This window comes from Lacerta agilis, chromosome 10 (assembly GCF_009819535.1).
Source record: "Lacerta agilis isolate rLacAgi1 chromosome 10, rLacAgi1.pri, whole genome shotgun sequence".
NCBI classification, from domain to species: Eukaryota; Metazoa; Chordata; class Lepidosauria; order Squamata; family Lacertidae; genus Lacerta; species Lacerta agilis.
Window position 1 is genome coordinate 18,319,197 of NC_046321.1, and position 19,657 is coordinate 18,338,853.

Consider the following 19,657-nt stretch of genomic DNA (forward strand, 5'->3'; position numbering starts at 1 on the left):
TGGTAAGGTAGCATCTCTCAAGCACACTAAAGATTGGCTCTAATGTTGATCCTTTTAGTGTTCTGGCTAAAGTAAAAACTAAACAAGATGGGAGCAGGTACACTTTGTCACTCACGTATTCAGCCCACATATAAAGTGTCGGTAAAGGTAAAGGGACCCCTGACCATTAGGTCCAGTCGTGGCCGACTCTGTGGTTGCGACGCTTATCTCGCTTTATTGCCGAGGGAGCCGGCATACAGCTTCCGGGTCATGTGGCCAGCATGACTAAGCCGCTTCTGGCGAACCAGAGCAGCGCACAGAAACGCCGTTTACCTTCCTGCCGGAGTGGTACCTATTTATCTACTTGCACTTTGACGTGCTTTCGAACTGCTAGGTTGGCAGGAGCTGGGACCAAGCAACGAAATACAGCACAGCAACTATGAATGGATTTCTGGCTATCCAGGAGCCCTTGGGAAGAAGCCACCTGGGAAAACGAATCTTGGCCCACCTCATAAGCCATCTCAGAAGAGGTATTCAGTTCTGAGGGGGGGGGGGAGAGGAGAAAAGCATCTTCTGCAATGTATGCGGTGTGCATGTTTCTAAAAAAAATTCCAGTGTGATCTCCCCAAACTGGAATGGGACATTAGGGGGTGTGGGTGAGAGAGAGAATTGTAGCCCTTTGGCTTCTCTACAGGCCCCACCTGGATCAGGGCCCCACATCAATTACAGTATTTGCATGGGTGGTAAGAAAGCTCCCCTGCAGAAATATAGCTGGGGGTATTTCTATTAGATCAGGATTCTCCTGTATGATGGACGTGTATGTGTATTTAAGCGAGCTGACTAAGAGTAAGAGGTTATTAGTCATTGGGGAGGAGTGTGCATGTATGAACTTAATTTTAGTTGCATTTATTTATTAAATTTGTATGCTGCCCTTCATCCATAGGCCTCAGGGCAGTTCACAACATAAAAATACAATATAAAAACACAAAATTCATGAATAAAACAAGGGGTAAGGAAAAACCACAAACCAATAACCCCTCCTCCGCTACGCTGATGATAATCAGCCAAAGGCCTGGTTGAAGAGGAATGTTTTCACCTGGTGCCTGAAGGTGTTTAATGAAGATGCCATTTGGATCTCCCTGGGGAGAGCATTCCACAAACGAGGCGCCACTACAGAAAAGGCCTGTTTTCGTGTTGCCATCCTCTGGGAGGCACATGAAGAAGGGCCTCAGAGGATTATCTCAAGGTCTGGGCAGATTGTAATTGTTTTACTGATGATTTGTTAATTATATTATATGATTTGTGCTGTACTCGTGATGCTCTTATTATTGTTATTTGTTTGTAAGTAGCTTTGGCATTCATTTGTATGGAAAGTGGCAAAGAAAGACAATAAATCAAATCAATAATTCAATGTACAGCAACTCATCAAGGGCTGTGAAGCTTCCTGCTTTTGCTGTCTGCCCAGCTTTGCAAGATCATTGGGAGTGTCAAATACCTATTGACAACGTATGATATGTGTCTGTTGGGCTTTGTGTGGCTTGCTGGATCATAAGTTCTGCAGGCTTTACTTAACGCAGCGCTTCCTCCAGAATCTCTTTGCAAGACAAGTGTTCCTGAAATCATTCTTGGATTCCCATATGGGATGGTTTAGTATAATACAGTATATACAAGAAAGAAACGTGTCATGGGAATAACACATTAATTTCACTGCAGAGTTGCAAGTTTAAGCACATATTGTATTTTATCCTCCCGTCACTGAATTGCAAATAATGCATTGCTGAAGTGGATTGTAATTATTTTATGCTTAATCTTAAGTGGAACAACAGTTCAAATACAAAGGAAGTTCTTTCAGTTGCCATGGATACAACATATTGCCTTTATGAGCTGTCATTTTTGTCTGCTCTCCAATAATCACTATTTCTTAATCTTTGCAACTTCACACATGCTAAAATCTCATTTAAGTTCTAAATTTATATGGTGGAATGTGAGTCTTTGATCTCCAAAACATAGATGCAAAAAGCTTCTGGGGGGCTTTCCCCATTTTCCTGCATTTGATACCTTCCTGTTTTAAAACAAAACCTATTCCACAGGTTAGAAGAAGCACAGGTTTGGTGCCAAAGGATGCCAGCATGGCTGAATAGCAAAGTCGTGGATTTTTAATTGCCAGAAGATCTCTTCTGAAAGAGCAATAAATTCTATTCCAAAATAACAGTATAAAGCAATGAAGGAAGAGCAATTTGGTAAAAAAATAAATTTACAAACGACAAATAATTCTAGAAGCATATAAGCTAAGAGGCAGAAGGATCATAACCATAGATGACAAGGTCAAAATGATTTCAGAGAAGGTAAATCAATTCTTCACATCATTATTGTGCTCCTTAGAGGAAAGAAGGGATAATAAATCACATACCTAAATAAAAATAATTTTTCACTGCCAGAGGTGTTATAGTACATTTGAGCCATTGTTTTTTGGTTAATGAGTCTCAAGAAGTATATTATAAGGAGTATAGTACGGTATTCAGCTGGGAGTTCCTAATGAATTCAAATGAGACATTATTGATCTGGAAGACTTTTAAACTGATCAAAGCATTGAAGAAAAACTAAGTAGCTAGGATGTTTTTGCTTAGAAAAAAATGTAATATGGGGGGAAACACGTTAGAGATGGGAGAAAGCAGCACAAGACCTTGAATTTCTTTTTCTTTTTCATTTTAATGATGAGGAGGGAATCAATAGAGGAACTGTCTTAAGAGTGCCAACCATAAAAGTAGCTTTAATGGGGATAGCTAGTATTTTGATAGTCTAATGAGGCTTCTACTTCAGAGAGTGGAAGTAATTATTTTATGATAAGATAACACTCACTGGTTGTAGGAAGTGTATGGAACAGTTCTAATGTTAGCAAATGCCATGCATTCAGCAGTCGAGAAACCTTTGTTCTCAGTAATGTCAACGTGCGGAATGTTTGATTAGCTTGTCTGCATTTCAGCCCATGTGGCAGGCGCAAGATAATGTCAAGTTCTGACTTTTAAATTCCAAAGTACTTCTAAATCAGTTTACATGGCTTAGGGTGCTTTAGTTAAAAATATATGCTTTCTCCTGCCTGTGTTAGCAAAAGCCATAAGGCTGTCAAAAACCCGGCAAGTCATGGTACTTGACTCGATGGATAACAAGTTGTACAAGCCCTGTCTTACTGGAAGATCATACTTTGGGAACTATCCTCTATCATAGCTAGGTAAGGAGGAATATAAAAAAGCTACTTCTTGAAAATTAGGGATAACAATTTATGGAAAAAACGGAAAGCAAGTCTTGGAATTCTGGGTTGCCCAAAGTTGTCTGGCGAATACCTAAGCGGGAGATGATCTGGGAATGAGAGACTTTGTTTCCAAAAGCTATTTGAAGACAGTGCAAAATTCAAATGTCAGCAATCACATCGCTCACAGGAAGGAGATAATTATGCAACTGAAAACGTCAGAAATTGGAAAGGGCAAGTGGCTGAAATCTTGGTAAAAGTCAATATTGCTTAAAACGCATTTGTGGAGGCAAACCTACCCAGACATGTAAAGGTTGCTTGTGTTTTATTTCCTTTTTAATAATCCTTTGGTTGTTCTTAAAAACATGTTTCTGTTTTTTATTGATAATTTTAATGTTTTTATTTTATTTTTGTAAACTGCTGCTGAGGATTTTCTTACAATCAAGCAGTGTGTAAGTTTTGTTAAATAAAGTAAATAAAATAAACAACTTTGCTGGACTGTCCTAATTCTGTACGCATATTTTATGCGAGTACAAGTAGTGCTGTAACCAATCAGCAACAAATTTTGCTCTTCAGGTAATTGTTGTAAGATAGTGTACAGTTCTTCAAAAAGTTATGGCAGGACCTCATGTTACTAACAATGCAGGGATGCCACTAAAAATTGCATCCCAACATCAAACCCTTCTGTTGCACTGTAGTTTTTCTCAGTCCAGAATAATTCATGCTCATCTTGAACATGCTTGCTTTCAATCAAGATTGATTCTAGATCCTGCCATCCACAAGGCTGAGTGTGGTTAACTGATATACATCTGAAAACCCTCCCCTTGATTAAGGTTATTCAGGTCTTTTCCTCCCTGCTTGTGCCCCAAGTGAAAGGAGGAGGAAGTGCTGACTGCAATCTTGGTACCTCCCCTCCAATTGCTGGGACTTGTCTACATCAGTTTCCATCTGTGTCCAGCAGGATAATGCACAGTCAATCAATCAATCAATCAATCAATGCAATGATCTTTTATTTTTGGAATGAAACCAGTTTATAAATAAGCACTTTTCAAGGGCGATAGTGTGTGAGTGTGTGTAAACTTACTATATATTCAGAAAACAAATACCCAGCCTCCATTGATTCTAGAGTAAAATGTTGTGTGTATGCAACCTAAGTTTTCCCTCCCCAGATAGGAAAGCTCACCCTGCATCGTGCTTTTCCCCACCCACATTCCCCATAACTGTCTGCTGCTGGTGGGGAGGGAAGGAAACCCATAGTATGGGATAAGTGGTTTTACACATGAGGGTGAAAATAATTGGGGTGCCCTTTTCTGGAGCATCCCCTTGTTGCCTGTAATATGGAGCACCACCTTGAGAAATGATACCTAATTCTCGTTAAATCATTGTGATGCAGTGGTTAGTGATAATAATAATAATAATAATAATAATAATAATAATAATAATAATAATAATAATAGTGTAGTAGTAGTAGTAGTAATTTATTTGTATCCTGCCCTCCCTGGCCAAAGTTGAGCTCAGAGTGGCTAACAGCAGGTAAAAATAGCACCGTATACATAAAATCACACAGCCAATTAAATAAAATGCATTCTAAAATTGATTCAGAATCAAATTAATGGCAACCATTGGGTTAGAGTTCTATGAAATTCCCTAGATGGTCCCTGTTCTCTCCTCAGAGCTTCTGTCGGTGGCTCCTCATTGTTTGTTACATGAGGCCTGAAACCTACAGGGGGGGGGGTTATGTTCTGGGGGTCAGCATGCAAAGGCAAAATCACATAAAGGCAAGAAGACCCCCAGAAATTCCTTCTGCAACCTACCTAGAGGGCAGTAAGGAAGGCGGAGGAAAACCCAGGACCTAGAGAGTTTTAAGCCCCCCTGCCTTGCTTTCTGATCTCTGGAGGCTCTTGTGAGATCTCGCACAGCCCCTTCTCAGGGTTACTTCCCAGCCTTGCACCCTTTACTATTTATTTTTGTTTTGATGAGGCATGCAAGGTGATGATTGCACAGCTAAGTTGTGTGCAGATTTTGGGCCTCTTTGGATATAGAGATTTCCCTGAAATGCCACATAAGCTTTCCTGAGAAGCAGCAAAGAAGAAGGGATTTTGGTTCTTGCATATCCACAGCCAGTGAAGGTCTTGGGGGAGGGAAAGGGAAACTGAAAAGAGGATGGAGGCTGAGTGAGGTTTCAAGCGATGCCTATTCAGAATTCTGATTTTATTTAGAAGTGATGAGGGTATAAGTCAGACTTCACTGACTTTTGGGAGGCTGGAAAAAGTACTACATCAGAACAGGCATGAGTGTAGGGTTGATTTTGTTTTTATTATTAGTCTGCATCTTTCCCCCTTTGCCCCTCCTGCAGCAACTGAAGCAGCTGATTCCCAAGGGAGACCATGAGGGAAAGACAACAGGCAGGTTTCAGGACTTACAAGGATTGAAGGGTAACACAGGTTCAAATCTCCACACAGCTATGAAGCTCACTGGGTGACATTGGGCCAGTCATTAACTCGAAGCCTAGCAGGGTTCTTATGAGGACAAAGTCTTTGTGTATTCAGGCATGGCCAAACTTTGCCCTCCAGATGTTTTGGGACTACAACTCCCACCATCCCTAGCTAACAGGACCAGTGGTCTGGGATGATGGGAACTGTAGTCCCAAAACATATGCAGAGCCAAGTTTGGCCATGCCTGTATGTAGAAGAACCATGTATTTAGAAACTGGTTTCATTCCTCAAGCTCTTTGCATCAAAGGTGAGGTATAAATGTAATAAATAATTCCAACATTTTTTGGTAGGATCTTACACCTTTATGTGGCTGTAAGCAGCAGCTGCAAGAGAACATCTTCCCCGCCCCGGTAGAACATCATAAAAGAAGAAGAATCATAATTAACCCACCATTTCAAACATCTCTCTTTGTGTGTGGGATGTATTCTCTCTTTGATGTTGCTGCGTAGCACTTCTGTTTTCTGATCAAGAGAATGTTTATTCCTCCAGCTGAAGTAGCAGAACAGCCTTAAGTAAAATGGGATGCAGTAAGTAAACACAAATTCCACCTGTGCAGTGGGGCAGGGGGAGTGGGAATAAAGCAGCCAAGAGTTTAACCTAACACTGTTTTTTTGATTTCCTTGGAAAAGGTAAAGGTAAAGATACAGATACCCCTGACCATTAGGTCCAGTCACGGACGACTCTGAGGTTGCACGCTCATCTCACTCTATAGGCCGAGGGAGCCAGCGTTTGTCCACAGACAGCTTCCGGGTCATGTGGCCAGCATGACTAAGCCGCTACTGGCGAACCAGAGCAGCGCATGGAAAAGTGAAGCATGTGCTTAAACCTAGTGAAATCAATAGGACCCAGAAGTGCTTAGATTTGTGCCTAATGCATTAACAGTTTGTTTTAAAATTTTGCAAAACTCTTTGAAAATTGATTTTTAGCTTTTTCTCTCTCTCTGCAAATGGCTGTTGCTCTATTTTAAATCATTATTGCGTGTTTCCTGGCACACATCACAGGGGGGAACTGTGATGAAATTCAGTACTTCCTTTTTTGAAATACTCTGAGCTTCCCAGTACATTAAGCTCCTTGAAGGAAGCGTTTACAACTAAGAAGTGTAGCTGACACCTTGCTTGATGTATATGTTCATGGGGATCTGTAAGTAAATCTACTTGCCAATTACTGCTTCAGATATTTCTCTGATCTTCCTAGTCTTGTTGGAGTAGGTGTTTAATATGTGTTCTTTGCTTAGTTACCTCTAAACTGAAGTTTTGAAGCCTAACTACTGAGGGGTCTACTAATGTGCTTTATACTCCCTGATGAAAAGTGTGAGGGGTCTAAATGCATTATTACTTGGAGTTTTCTATTATAATAATTTTGATACTTCGCCTTGGTGAACTTCTTTTGTCTTTGTATATGCGAGTTTATTATTACAGCTCATCCAAACTATTCAGTCTGTTTTTTCATGTGAAGTCCTTTGGAGGCCCCAATATAGCACACATTTTCCAGCAGTTACTCACAAAACATTCTCTTATACTATGAATAAGGAAGCTCAGTCCTGCAGATCAACCAACTGTGGCATATATAGTGGCTCATGCAGTTGCAGATAGAATCCAATCCTTTTCGTTTCTTGGTTGCAAAGAGATTGCTGGTGGTGGCCACTCATGTTGGATCTTAGATGTATTTGAGATGGCTGGCTTTGGTGGGGCAAAAATGCCCACAAGAGGCTATACAAGGATAACCAAGGGTATTGTCCACTCAGTCAAGCATCAAAAGGGTTCTTGTTCCGGAGATGAGCTTTTCTGCATGTGCAAAGCACTCCCCTGACAATGTCATTGATAACCTTGACCCATTTCAAATGACTGAGTAGTTCAGTGTTTTAAAGTTTCAAGCTATGTTATTCTCTCATTTCGCTTCCTAGTCTGTAAATACCTAGTTTGTTATCTTGTTCCTCCTTCATTGTGATTAGCTGGCAGTCTTATTTGTTGATGGAATGCTTCTGTTTTATCTGCTTTCCTTTCCTCTTTATATCCTTTCCTCCCTGTATCTCCCTTTCTCCTATCCTGTGCATGATAGCACAGGCAATAGATGAGCTAGATATGGGAAATTAATGACCAGATCCCAAGTTCTGGTGTAGTAGTGAGAAATTTCTGCAGAAAGCTAATTGGTCAAAATGTAACAAATGCTGTCAATTTTGAAAAGAAATATCTTGTTGAGGTCTGTTATGTGTCTTGGTATACTTTTAGTTTTGTTAAGCTCTGGGCTTTTGTTTTTGTTTTTAATATAGGAACTTTTTTTGTTCCTCTTTTCATGAGAGAATTGATGACAGTTGAGGTAGGAGGAAGAGACCTCAACATATACCAAAGTTTCTGGCTTGAAACTCAGAAGCAAAAGTCATTTTAATTGTTGACTAACATTACTGTTAATTAAAGGAAAACCTGTTAACCATGCAGACTGACTCATTATTTATGTACCAGATATTGAGGATAGTGCTGTTTTCCTTCGCCCTCCTGCTTGATTCTCCTGGACTGACGCTAAGGCACACAGCTGTGGTCACAGATGGACCAGATGCTGCGATTTCATGATCAAATACCAAGACCTGGCATGTTAGTGAGCTGAGCTGCTGCCTTGACCTAGGACCTGCCTCAGGCCACTAGATTTTAGCTTAAACTGCTTATAAAATGGAAACTCATGCCAGCTCCTCAGAAAATTTCTCAGTAGTATTTGGAGAAAGATATGCAGTAACCTAGGAGAGGAATTCTGATTCTTCACAGTGCATAGCAAGGTTTAATTCCATTAAATTCCAGCTACAGAAGAGAGAGTAGGAGTCATGCAGCATGAATTGCTGACAAAATATCGTGTACTCTGAAATGTCACTTATTATGGATAATTGTTAGGCATGCTGCAAGCACTGCAATTGGATATCAGACACTCAGTTATGTTCAGCAGCTTCCTTCTCTCATATTGTAATAACTTTTCAACAGAGCTTATCATGTTCCATGTACACTCAGCACAATAGGTTCATAATTACTGACCTCTGGACACTACCATTCCATGAATATTTAATAGCAATGTACTTGGTATAGGCCTTAGAATTCAGAGCTCCCTTATAGAAAGTGGGTGAAGTATCTCCAGTATCTTAATAGCCTGATAGTGTGGAATATCATAGGAGGGAGTTGCAAGATGTTATGGAGCCTCCAAGAGGCAATCAAAACAGCTAGTGCAGGGGTAGGCAACCTAAGGCCCGTGGGCCGGTTATGGCCCAATCGCCTTCCCAATCCGGCCCGTGGACAGTCCGGGAATCAGCGTGTTTTTACATGAGTAGAATGTGTGCTTTTATTTAAAATGCATCTCTGGGTTATTTGTGGGGCATAGGAATTCGTTCATTATTTTTTTCAAAATATAGTCCAGCCCACCACATGGTCTGAGGGACGGTGGACTGGCCCACAGCTGGAAAAGGTTGCTGACCCCTGAGCTAATGAGAGTCTTAAGGGTGGAGAGATGGAGAGGAGAACATGAACTGGAGAACAGTTGTTCCATACACTTAAGAGGTTAAGAAATGCTATAAATTCACCAATCTATGATGTCGGGAAGCTTGGTAGCAGCATCTGAACCCGGTAAAGTCATCCTAAATAAATAAATAGCCATCAAAATCTTAGTCGAAGAAGCACCAGACTTGAAACTCAGTAACGCCCATCATATTATATCTTTAGGCACCAGACAAAAAGATTTCTCCCATGCCTTTGGCTAATTAAACAATCTATAGTCTTAAACTGTGAGTGGTGTGGGTGGATTATTGTTTTATTTGTTACTATGCTATATATTTTTGTGTTTTTGTATTGTAAACTACCCCATGATTCTTGGATGAAGGGCGCTATAGAAATGTAGCTTATTATTGTTATTATTGAGCAGTATGAGCCCTCCAGGTAACCTGCTTGCTTGCTAAGACTCTGCCTCTGTTGATCCTTACCAAAAGCATGACGAATGTTTCTTAGGGGCTCTGTTTTGTATCTTTTAATATTTGTTCACTCTATATAGACCTACAGGACAAGGACAATCAGGAGTTACTCCTAGATCAGAGGTGGATCACCAGCCCAGTGAAAGGGAGGGAGGGGGTGGAGAGATGCACAGGTAGGAGAGGAAGAGATGTTATGGTGTGTGGAGGAGAAACAGGTGGGGAACTCTGTATGTGTGGCCTGTTTTGTATGTGCAATCTGTGAGAAGGTGGGAGAGTGTGTCAGAGAGAGAGCAGGTGAGAAAGCAATGTGAGTGTGTAAAAGATTGAGTGTGGCGCATACACAACTGCCCCAGAAAAACTGGGACATCCCATTCTTTCCTGCGAGACAATGGCAGCCATTTTGGGCACCTTGCTCTTACGTGATTTCGGGCTGAGATCTAACCCTTCAAAAAGTGTTTTATTCAAGTCTGTGATCTCATGCGGCATGTCAAAACACGCTTTTTCGGGTCCGTGATCTCGTGCAGGTCATGCGACTCACACGTGGGTGGAGACCCGGAAGATAATGTCTGAGATTTCGGCCATGTTGTGTTGGAGGGTATGGTGGTGTGGCCATCGTGTGTGTGTGTGTGTGTGTGTGTGTAATCAATATTGCATGATTGTGCCCCATATGGCAGCTGTTTTATGGCTGGCACCCACAGCACCTGTCTCTGCTGGTCCAAAAAGGTTGGTGACCCCCTGGTGTAGCTTGTAAGATTCTTTGAAGGTTTGTCCTTGATCTGGGAGATCCAATCTTGTCTTTGATTTAAGACTCTCTTTTGTCTGCCCTCTTCCTTCATACTGACCCCTAGTATGCTGCTTGTGCTCTTACTGCTTTCTGTCATCAGCCCATGCATGTTGAGACAGATCTCAGAGGTTTCCTATTAGCTGGAGGCCTCAAGGAGCAAAACTGTATTCTCTAAAGTCTCCATGTTGTTAATTCTTGAAGAAGATGAGGTCCCTTCCTTGTTGGTATGTGACTCTTCACACCACCTATGCTATGAAGAATGAACATTTCCTTCTCAGCAGGTGGTTAACATGCATGGAAATTAATTCCGCAGATATTAAAACCTTGTTTTTAAAAGGATACCTCTAATTAAAGCTGAAGACAACTGTGGGTAGCTGTAGCTGTCAAATGTAGCTTGGCTTCAGTACACAGGTGTCAGATTGAGATGTATTTCATGCAAAAGTCTATAAATATTTCCTTTGCTATCCATTCCTAGTAGGGGCCTATTAATGCTGTTTGTTTGAGGATTTGTATAACTTGCACCTAGAACAGTAATAAACATAGTGCTTGTTCAAGGTAAATATATGTGAGTCCTATTAACTTCCTGGAACAGATATCTCTTGCTTCATATGGCAAATATATTCTTCAGCAGGAAAGGAGCAGTGCTTGAAAGCGGTGTTTTCTGATCAGTCTGACAAGCTCGGTGTCTTAATGGGGCTTATTAATAACAGAAGGCTCTTAGTGGCCAATTAATTCAGTGTTGCTGGAGTACTCTGTGCAGTTCACTAGTTAGTGTTAAGTAGCTTAGGTCTAGAAAGGGTTTGTAGCTTTTCATTTCATCTGGGGAGAATTAAAGGAGTACCGGCAAGAGCCTTTTTAGTATTTTAAGATCGACACTAAAAACCAATAGAATGTGCATGTGTGAACAAACAATTTTGTTTCATTTTTTTTGTTAAAAACAATTTACAATAACAGAAGTAAGGTGGTTCCTAAAAATGTGCATTTCAGTTGTTAAAAGCCAGAGTCAGAGGTGTATCTTCAGCTTTCGTCAAAAGCTGTATAATGAAGGTGTCTGGTGCATCTCTGTGGGGAGGAAGTTCCACAACTTAGGGGCTGCCACAGTGAATGCCCTCTCCCAGGCTGAGTCTCTGATCTTTCTTTCCTGGGCAAAGTAGTTGAGAGGGCAGTGGCCAGCCAGCTGCAGGTTTGCCTGGAGAAAGCATTCTAGATCCATTCCAGTCTGGTTTCGGACCTGGTTTTGACATTGAAACAGCCTTGGTTTCCCTGATTGATGACCTCTATTGGGAGAGAGACAGGGGGGATGGAACCCTGTTGGTTCTCCTTGACCTCTCATCAGTCTTTGACACCATGGACCATGCACCAACTACCTTAAAGAGTGCCTTCCCTAGTACTGTATGAACCATCTCGGAAGCTATGATCAGCAGCTGAGACCTTGTAAGTGGTGCCACCACCAGGGTTTGCTTGGTTGGCACTGACCCATGGTAGGTCCTTTTCAGTGGTGGTTCCCCGGTTATGGAATGCCCTCCTAGTGTGGTGTGCATGTGTCCATCATTATTCACTTTTAGGAGGAATTAGAAAACAATTGGGGGAAAGCAAAGCAATGCAGGCTTTCTGCTATCCCCACTTTTCATGAGTGTGGGTACTGTCTTAGCTCCCTTTCTTATGCTGTGCTTTGCTGTATAGGAGATATGACAAGGCCCAGCCCATGTGGAGGGATCCATGTTGCAACTCATGGCATTCATTGGAACTCATGGCAATCATTGCAACCATTGCTGCAAATAAAGGGTAGTGGGAATTTATCCAGATAGCTTCCACTAGGGAAGGTGCTGCAGCCTATATGCCAGTTCTAGGTTGTGTAGACCTGTTCTTGGTTGCCCATCAGTTGATGTATTTCCAGCCATAGCAGTATTGTGTGCATGAAACAGAAGGAACAAGAGGCTATATTTATGCACAGTCAAAAAGAAATGTATGGTCAACCTGCTCTTTATGATATGTAGCAGCAACCATTATTAGCATCTCTGGATGTGTTACCATCAAAAAGCTTCATTTTTTCCTCTTTGGGCAAGATTGTAAAAATTACGTTTTCCCATCTGCTGTCCCTCAAGGTAATGACATTGGGGATTTTGCTAAGCATGCTTCAGTGAGCTATTATGCTGCATTACTATAAGATTCCTTGTGGTATAAGAGAACGTTAGGTGAGATGAGTTGCTGCAGGCATAGCAGTGACCCACAGCGGCTTTTCAGCACATTCCCTCTTGCCCAAAGTCTAAATATATGCAACAGAGAGAACTTTTGGCTGCTCAGTCAGCTCTAGGCTTGGTGGATACTGAGGCAGATGAATCCAGCAGAAGCATTAAGGCCAAAATCAACGACTTGCAATATCATTGCTTAATAAATTCATATATTAGAATATTGCAGCATTCCTTGGTAAGGCCACTTGAAAATACAGAAAACAGCAGCATGCAACAAAGGCTGCCAAGTAGTATAAACCACTTTTTCTAGCAAATCAATATGGAAGCAATCTTTGTTGTACATCTTTTCATTAACACACTTGAGAAGTTGGTGTTTTGTTTATTTATTCCTATATTTGTTGCTATAGGACACTAACAGATATTTTAACACGACATTAGGAACCTGGTTGGTTGTTTTTTTTGTTTTTGTTTTCCTGTAGCCTTTTTTGCTTTTGCTTATGAAGTATAATTCGCATGCATTGCAATAACATTAATTAATTGAAAAGTAAGGTTGAATGAGCACACTTCCACACCATCTGGAAACCTCTAACCTAAATAATAAATCCTGGAGTAAGATAGTAAATACATGTAAGCAGTTGGAAGCTCACTTTTAGATAGGCTTTGGTATGTACTTTGCATTATTTTAATTCTAATCTGATTTTAATTGGACTTCTGTATATGCTTTCCCTTTGTTGTTAACTGCCTCAAGCCCTTGCAGTGGGGGTAGGCAAGCAATTTAAAATAAATGAAATTATTGCTCTATTGGAACACGAAGCCTGCCTGGGGTGAACATATCATCAAGGTTAAACCCGGTTTTGTTTATGCTGCAGTGTTGTTTGACATGGCAAAGCACCTGCTAGCCTTCCCCAATATGTGCTAAACGCTGTACGGTCCCATCGTTGGGGATTTGCAAAGCTGAAGCACAAAGAGTGATTGTTACCAAATAAGCTGTAGTCACACAGTTCTACCAATAGCCTTAGGAGGGTTGGTTACCATGGAATCCACCATCTGTTCGCTCCCCACTGGAATGTGATTATCCTTGCTGTGTTGGGAACTGGGAAAAGCAGGGGAGTGTGTGCTGCCTGCAATTATCTGCAATGGAGTGTGTTAATGGAAGGCTTGGATTAGTGTGCCGGAGAACGACGCAAGAAGGGATATTTTAAATAAAAAAATCGAAAGCATAAGCGATTTCTCACCAAAAGAAGCGAATTCAGTTCATAAAAGGTAAGCACTAAATGCACGGTGCTATTGTTTCATTGATGCCAATGTGGCTTATATTGATATTTATCAATGAGCTCTTATTGTCAGCCATTCTTTCTATAGATGCTGATCAGCAAGAGGGTGTGTGTGTGTGTGTGTGTTTCTGTATGGCGGAGCAAGAAAATGGGGGAGGGGGCAAGGCTCTATTGTCTTATTTTTCAGTGGCTTTATTTTATGGCTTTATTTTTTTAAAGGAGAAAGTCTTGACAAACCTCACTTGAATTTGCTTTTAGATACTGTTACCTAATGTGCATTACACTGCGTTTCTGCAATAGCATTCTGAGGGACATGGTAGATAGGCATGCTGCTTTTCATTGAATAATGATATCAACATGATTGCTATTTAAAGATTTATGTCTTTTAGGTGTCTGCTAATTTCTGTGGTACTGTTATGGAACAGAATAGATAAGAATTTATTGGCATTTTTCTATAACAACATTACCCACACCCACACCTACAATTAAACAAATACCAAACAAATAACACAAATACAAACAGTGTCAAGTTTTCTTATTACATCTATCTAAAAAAGAAAAAATTTCTATTTCCATATCTTGACCATTGACTTCCCCTGCCTTTTCACCTTCGAGTTTATATCCTTAATCTATTTTATAACCATCTCTCCTATATAAAAAAAAAACATTAACTTCAACTATATAATTACACTCAATTATATCTTCAACATTTTACTAAAAATACATCATCATACTGATACCTCATTATGATTCTTTTTCCTTAATTCTTAACAATTTCATCTTATAATCTTCTTGGTCCTAGAATTTAATCCACTTAAGTTCGCTTTACTTATACTCCACCTCATAAATCTTCACAAATCATTCACGTCTAATCTATCTCTTCTATCCTTAAGGTTGCTGCTAATAACATAATAACTTGAAATATCTCCTTTCATATTCAAATAAAAAATATAACAAAATATTGTTGACAGTATTCACCCTCCAATTTCAATTTACCATATCAGGCTACTTAAAGTTTTACTTAATACTTCACCCCACACCCCCTCTGTCCGTTATTCTTCTTCTGGTGGCATCAACGCTGAACTTCCATGTCTCTTCCCTCTCCAAACGTCCACAGATCCAGGCACAGTCCAAACCACTCCTTGCCACGAGTTCAGAGGTGTCCATCTCATCATCTCCCAGCTTCTTCGGTTCTTTGTAGCATTCCTCTTCTTCTTGTAAATACCTTAATTCTCTGTCCCTGGCCCCCGAGCTCACACCTCGGGGACTGGATATACGAAATCTTAACGTCGCCTTGGGTCTGCCACCCCCAAGAAGCGAATTTCTTCTCCGAAGTAGCTCACTCATTTCTCTCCACCTTTGCATCCACCCTCTCAGCTCATTGGCAAGGCTTTCTTCCAAAGTGTCAAAAGTTTTACAAGCCTCCTCTGTGGGCAATTGGTTCCATTTCAGACCCCCACACAAGACTTTAACTTTTCTATAAAGCAGTTCCACCTTCAAGGCAGTGAGTCTCTGTTCATCCGTTAGTCCAGAGTTCAATACCAGTTCAAGGACGAAACCCAGCATACTGGACGAGGAGGAGGAAGCTGGTGTCATATTTCTACTCCCCTCTTTGTTCGTCGCCATTTTCCTGAACTGGAGCTTAAATACCGCAACTTTAAATGGAGATATTTTCCTTTAATTCACTTCCCAAAAAAAAAAGTTTGCCAGTCTCATGTGTCAATTTTAAATACATTGTAACCAGTTCTGTAGCAGCAATCACTCCAATTGGTTAGATTCTTAAGCTCGAAGGGAGGGAGGGCAGGCTGCCATTCTCCTTCCCCCCGGATCGTTCCAAAAGTACACTTTCTGTTCGAATTCTTTACTCACGACCACCGGGTTCCTTTAGCTCCATTCTTCAAAGGTAGAACTTGGACGCTCACCGCGGGCTCTGTCGCCGCATTTGCATCCCGGTTGGGGCATGTCCCCGTAAGCCCGGCTCCGTTGTCCCTTCACCCCCACTCCCCCTTTACAGGGGGGGCGAGGGAAGGGTTCAGAGCCTCCGCGGGCGCAGCCGGGGAGCCCAGGGTGCGGGACGCTCTTCCCGCACCCCAACCGGAGCCGCGCGCTGCGGTAGCGCGGCTCCTAACCCCCGGGATGGATCGGGCGCCTCGCAGCCGAAGCAGCCCCGACCACCCGCTATGGCGTCGCCAGCCGGAAGTCTCATGGAACAGAATAGATAATGTGGTTTTGGTGTGAGGTATTTGTGCAGATGATGCAGGAAATAGCAATGACTGGACAGGAGGGAGGCTCGTTTCTCTTCAAACATCATGGACTCGCCCCATTAGACATTATTGTCTAGAGACTTTTTTTGAACAAGTTTTCAGGGGGTGTGTGCATGTAGGAAACAATGCGCTGTGTTTTAGTAAAAGCAAAAGCTGGAGCAACACAGGAAAGTGTCATTCATTTGCTAATGCTTTTTTTTAGAAAAATGGTACGGTTGGTGGTGGTTTTTATTACAATTATTTTTTGGTGTGTGGTTTATGTCAAATGCATGGTTGATGTTTTTGTGTACAAATAAGATATATTTGTTCAACTGTACCAAAAGAATACTGAGAGCAGCATTGCTTGTGTTAGGGTACCTGCGCCCCTCCACCACTTTGGAGCTCATATGCTACAGTCATGGACTGCTATTTATTTTATATGTGAGGATGGAATAGCTTAGGCGCCTTTTAATTAAGCTCTGCCTGTCTTTTAATTCAACCAATACGTCTATCTGTTCGTGTGCTTCACATGTTAGTAGGTCAGTGTCTGGGAGGAACAGGAAAATAGTTAATGAATCACCAGGATGGGAAGCAGAAATGGAGGAGGTATCAGATGTTTCATTTTTGTTAAATAAGAATATCCGCATTTCACAGTGGCAGCAAATCCTAGTCTTGTATGAAAGTGATGTGAGCCTGACTTAGTTTAGAGACTGCCCCCTTGATAGCCCCCCCTTTCAATCTGTGGGTAGTCAAGGGTGGCCTTTTCCATAATGCTCTCTGAGTAACAGCCACAGAAATCCCTCCCCAGAGAGGTTCAGCAGAGCCCAAGCTCAGGAGCAACGCACAACATCTTCTAATGCAGTGAATATGTATGAGCAGGAGTTTTGAGTTTAGTTCTCATGGGATACGTTGATTTTTAAGGTGCATTGCATTATATTTTACATTTTTATATGCAGCATTTTCTACTGAAATTGGACCTCCCTCATTGCTGTGACCTCATGATGCTCTTCCTTAAATTTCTGTCTGTTCCCCAATGCAGCAGCAGCTCATTGCCCTTACCTTCAGAACTCTCTGTGCCTTTCCTGATATAACTTGTGATCTTCGCTTCTCCCATCCAAACACCCATCACCGTCTAATGGTCTATGGTTTATCAAAAGACTCTGACCTTCCTCCCTTGTCCATTCTATGCTTGGAACTGCCTCCAAGACCACCTGGGTGGCACCACTTCTTTCAGATTCTTAGCCCAGCTCACTTTTCCCATGAAACCTTTGCCACCAGCTCCTTTATTCCCATGCCCCACTATAACTTGACCTATACCATATTTTCCGGCGTATAAGACTGGGTGTATAAGACGACCCCCAACTTTTCCAGTTAAAATATAGTTTGAGATATACTTGACTGCAGATTCTCCACCCGGCGTATAAAACGACCCCTGACTTTTGAGAAGATTTTCCTGGATTAAAAAGTAGTTTTATATGCCAGAATATACAGTAATTAATCTGAAGCACTGAACTGAAACAATCACATACTGCTTTCATGTTACTTTATCACCTCTGCTGTTTCTCCTGTGTTGAGCGTTTGACGGTAACCTCATTAGGCCTGGGACCTGGCCTGTGGTTTTCTACAGAGCAACTGTGCATGTTGATAGGGCTATGTTAAACAAATAATTCAATATGTTAGATGCTCTGGGTTTATGTAGTGGTATATGGCGCACAAATGCATGTTGACTCAAAAGTAAGTCCCTCAGTTACTCAGAAGTAAGCTGGAGAAGAGTTGTGGCTCAGTGGCAGAGTATCTGCTTTGCACACAGAAGACCCCAGGTTCAATCCCTGGCATCTCTGGGTAGAGCTGGGCCCTGGGAAAGACTCTGTGGCCTGAAACCCTGAAAATGTTATGTTCTGTGATAGCGTGTTGATTTCACATGTGATTGGTACCTAGCTAATTTGATTCTGGCATTTGCTTTTATGAAACTCTACCTGTACTGCCACATCTGCGGGGTTGTACACAAGGCAGCTGTAATTTGCACACTTGTGGTAGTCCCTTTTATTGGTACCACTGTTACACAGATTGTAGTGATTGCAGTGCAGAACCCATATGGAGATGCCAGTGCCCATTTAATGTAGGCTTTTCCTAGCTGATAACTTGGATGCATGATTTGCTTGCTCCAAATATTCTCATGCTGAGCGTCCAGCAAGAAACATGAGCCTAGGATGAGCAGGAATTAATGCTATGCCATCACTTTAAAAATCCAGATGTTAAAAAGAAAATGTCCTGGAGGTCTAACCTGTGTAGCTCAAAAATTCGTATGCTGCATTCTCAAATGCTGTTGGTCCTAAATTCTGTATTTTTCTAGCTTGATGAACTTTGTTCTAATGGAACTAATTTTCCAAGTGGTAATGTTCATACTTGTGTGATAGGTGGCCCAGCTGGTTGCTGTTTACCCTGATCATAGTCTTTACATGTGCCATTCAGGCAACTCACTTTAGGAAATTCATCTTTCCCTCTGGCAATTCGGAACAAGAGTCTTTATTAATGCTGTTCTACAAGGTTACAAAAGACGTCAAAAACGAATCCTGATTTTCTTTCTATAGAAGCAGAAACACTGTCCTATTTCTTTTGTCATATCAGAAACGTGGACACACAACATAACATGCTTAATGTGTGTTTCTGCTCTCATATGGAAGGAGTAGTTGGTTGAAAGGAAGTCTGACATCAAGTAATTGAGTTTGACTAAATGTATAGAGTCGAATTGAATGGCAAATAAAACTGACCCAATTGTTTCCCAGAAACAGAGAAGGCTTTCTGCTTTTCCCTTTGACACATTATTCTGGAATGCTGTTGGGCATGACTTAGATTCATCTATTGCATTCAGGCTCTTGCCCTGCAGAGTTTAATTTTTTTGTTACATTTTCAAGGTTTTAATTTAAAACATATTGCTAAAAGCTTGTGGGATTTTGTTTTCAAAGGAGCCTCTCTGACTCAAGGTTAAAGCTATTAGTCAGTTTGAAAAGGAATGACTTGTTAAAAGAAAGGAAAAGGAAAGAAAGAAGGAAAGAAAGAAAGAAAGAAAGAAAGAAAGAAGACATGGGCTCTGCTTACAAGCCATGCCTTCAAATCTGAGCAGTGAGGGAGTGAGAACAGCATTCCATGTTGGAGGGGAAATGAGCTGACATGGTTTTTGCCATTTCTAGGCAATCTAAAAAATCACTGAGATATAATATGATTTGTACTTTTGCAGGCTAAGGTAAAAATCTGATGTTTCTCCCCTTTTCTTCAATTCCTCACAAATAGGGAATTGTGGTGACTTAGCACTAGTAGAAAGTGCTTACATTCAATTTGGGGCAATATGTTTTGCCTGCCCAAAACTTGTTCTAGTTTATGTACTTTCTACCTACTGCAGTGCCATCATTAGATGCATCCTATTTTCTTTTAGAAGTGTGAAAATGGTAAGATGATATTTTGCACAATCAGTGGCTAAACCAGGAAAAAACCCCAATAAAATT

At 41.3% G+C, this 19,657-nt stretch overlaps 1 protein-coding gene and 1 non-coding gene across 4 annotated transcripts in view; both read left to right on the forward strand.

Annotated features, from left to right (window-relative positions):
- The window catches only part of FGD4 (FYVE, RhoGEF and PH domain containing 4), a 106,629-nt gene that overhangs the window by 27,995 nt on the left and 58,977 nt on the right, over positions 1–19,657 (forward strand). The window contains exon 1 of one of the 3 annotated variants that reach the window (XM_033161964.1): positions 13,516–13,900. The exons of the other annotated variants lie outside the window; for them this stretch is intronic. The gene's annotated coding sequence lies outside the window, so the exon portion shown is untranslated. Of the gene's footprint in view, positions 1–13,515; positions 13,901–19,657 lie in introns of those variants that run through there. 3 annotated transcript variants of the gene reach the window in all.
- TRNAA-UGC lies at positions 17,924–17,995 on the forward strand. The gene has a single exon. It is a non-coding gene; the product is annotated as a tRNA-Ala (tRNA).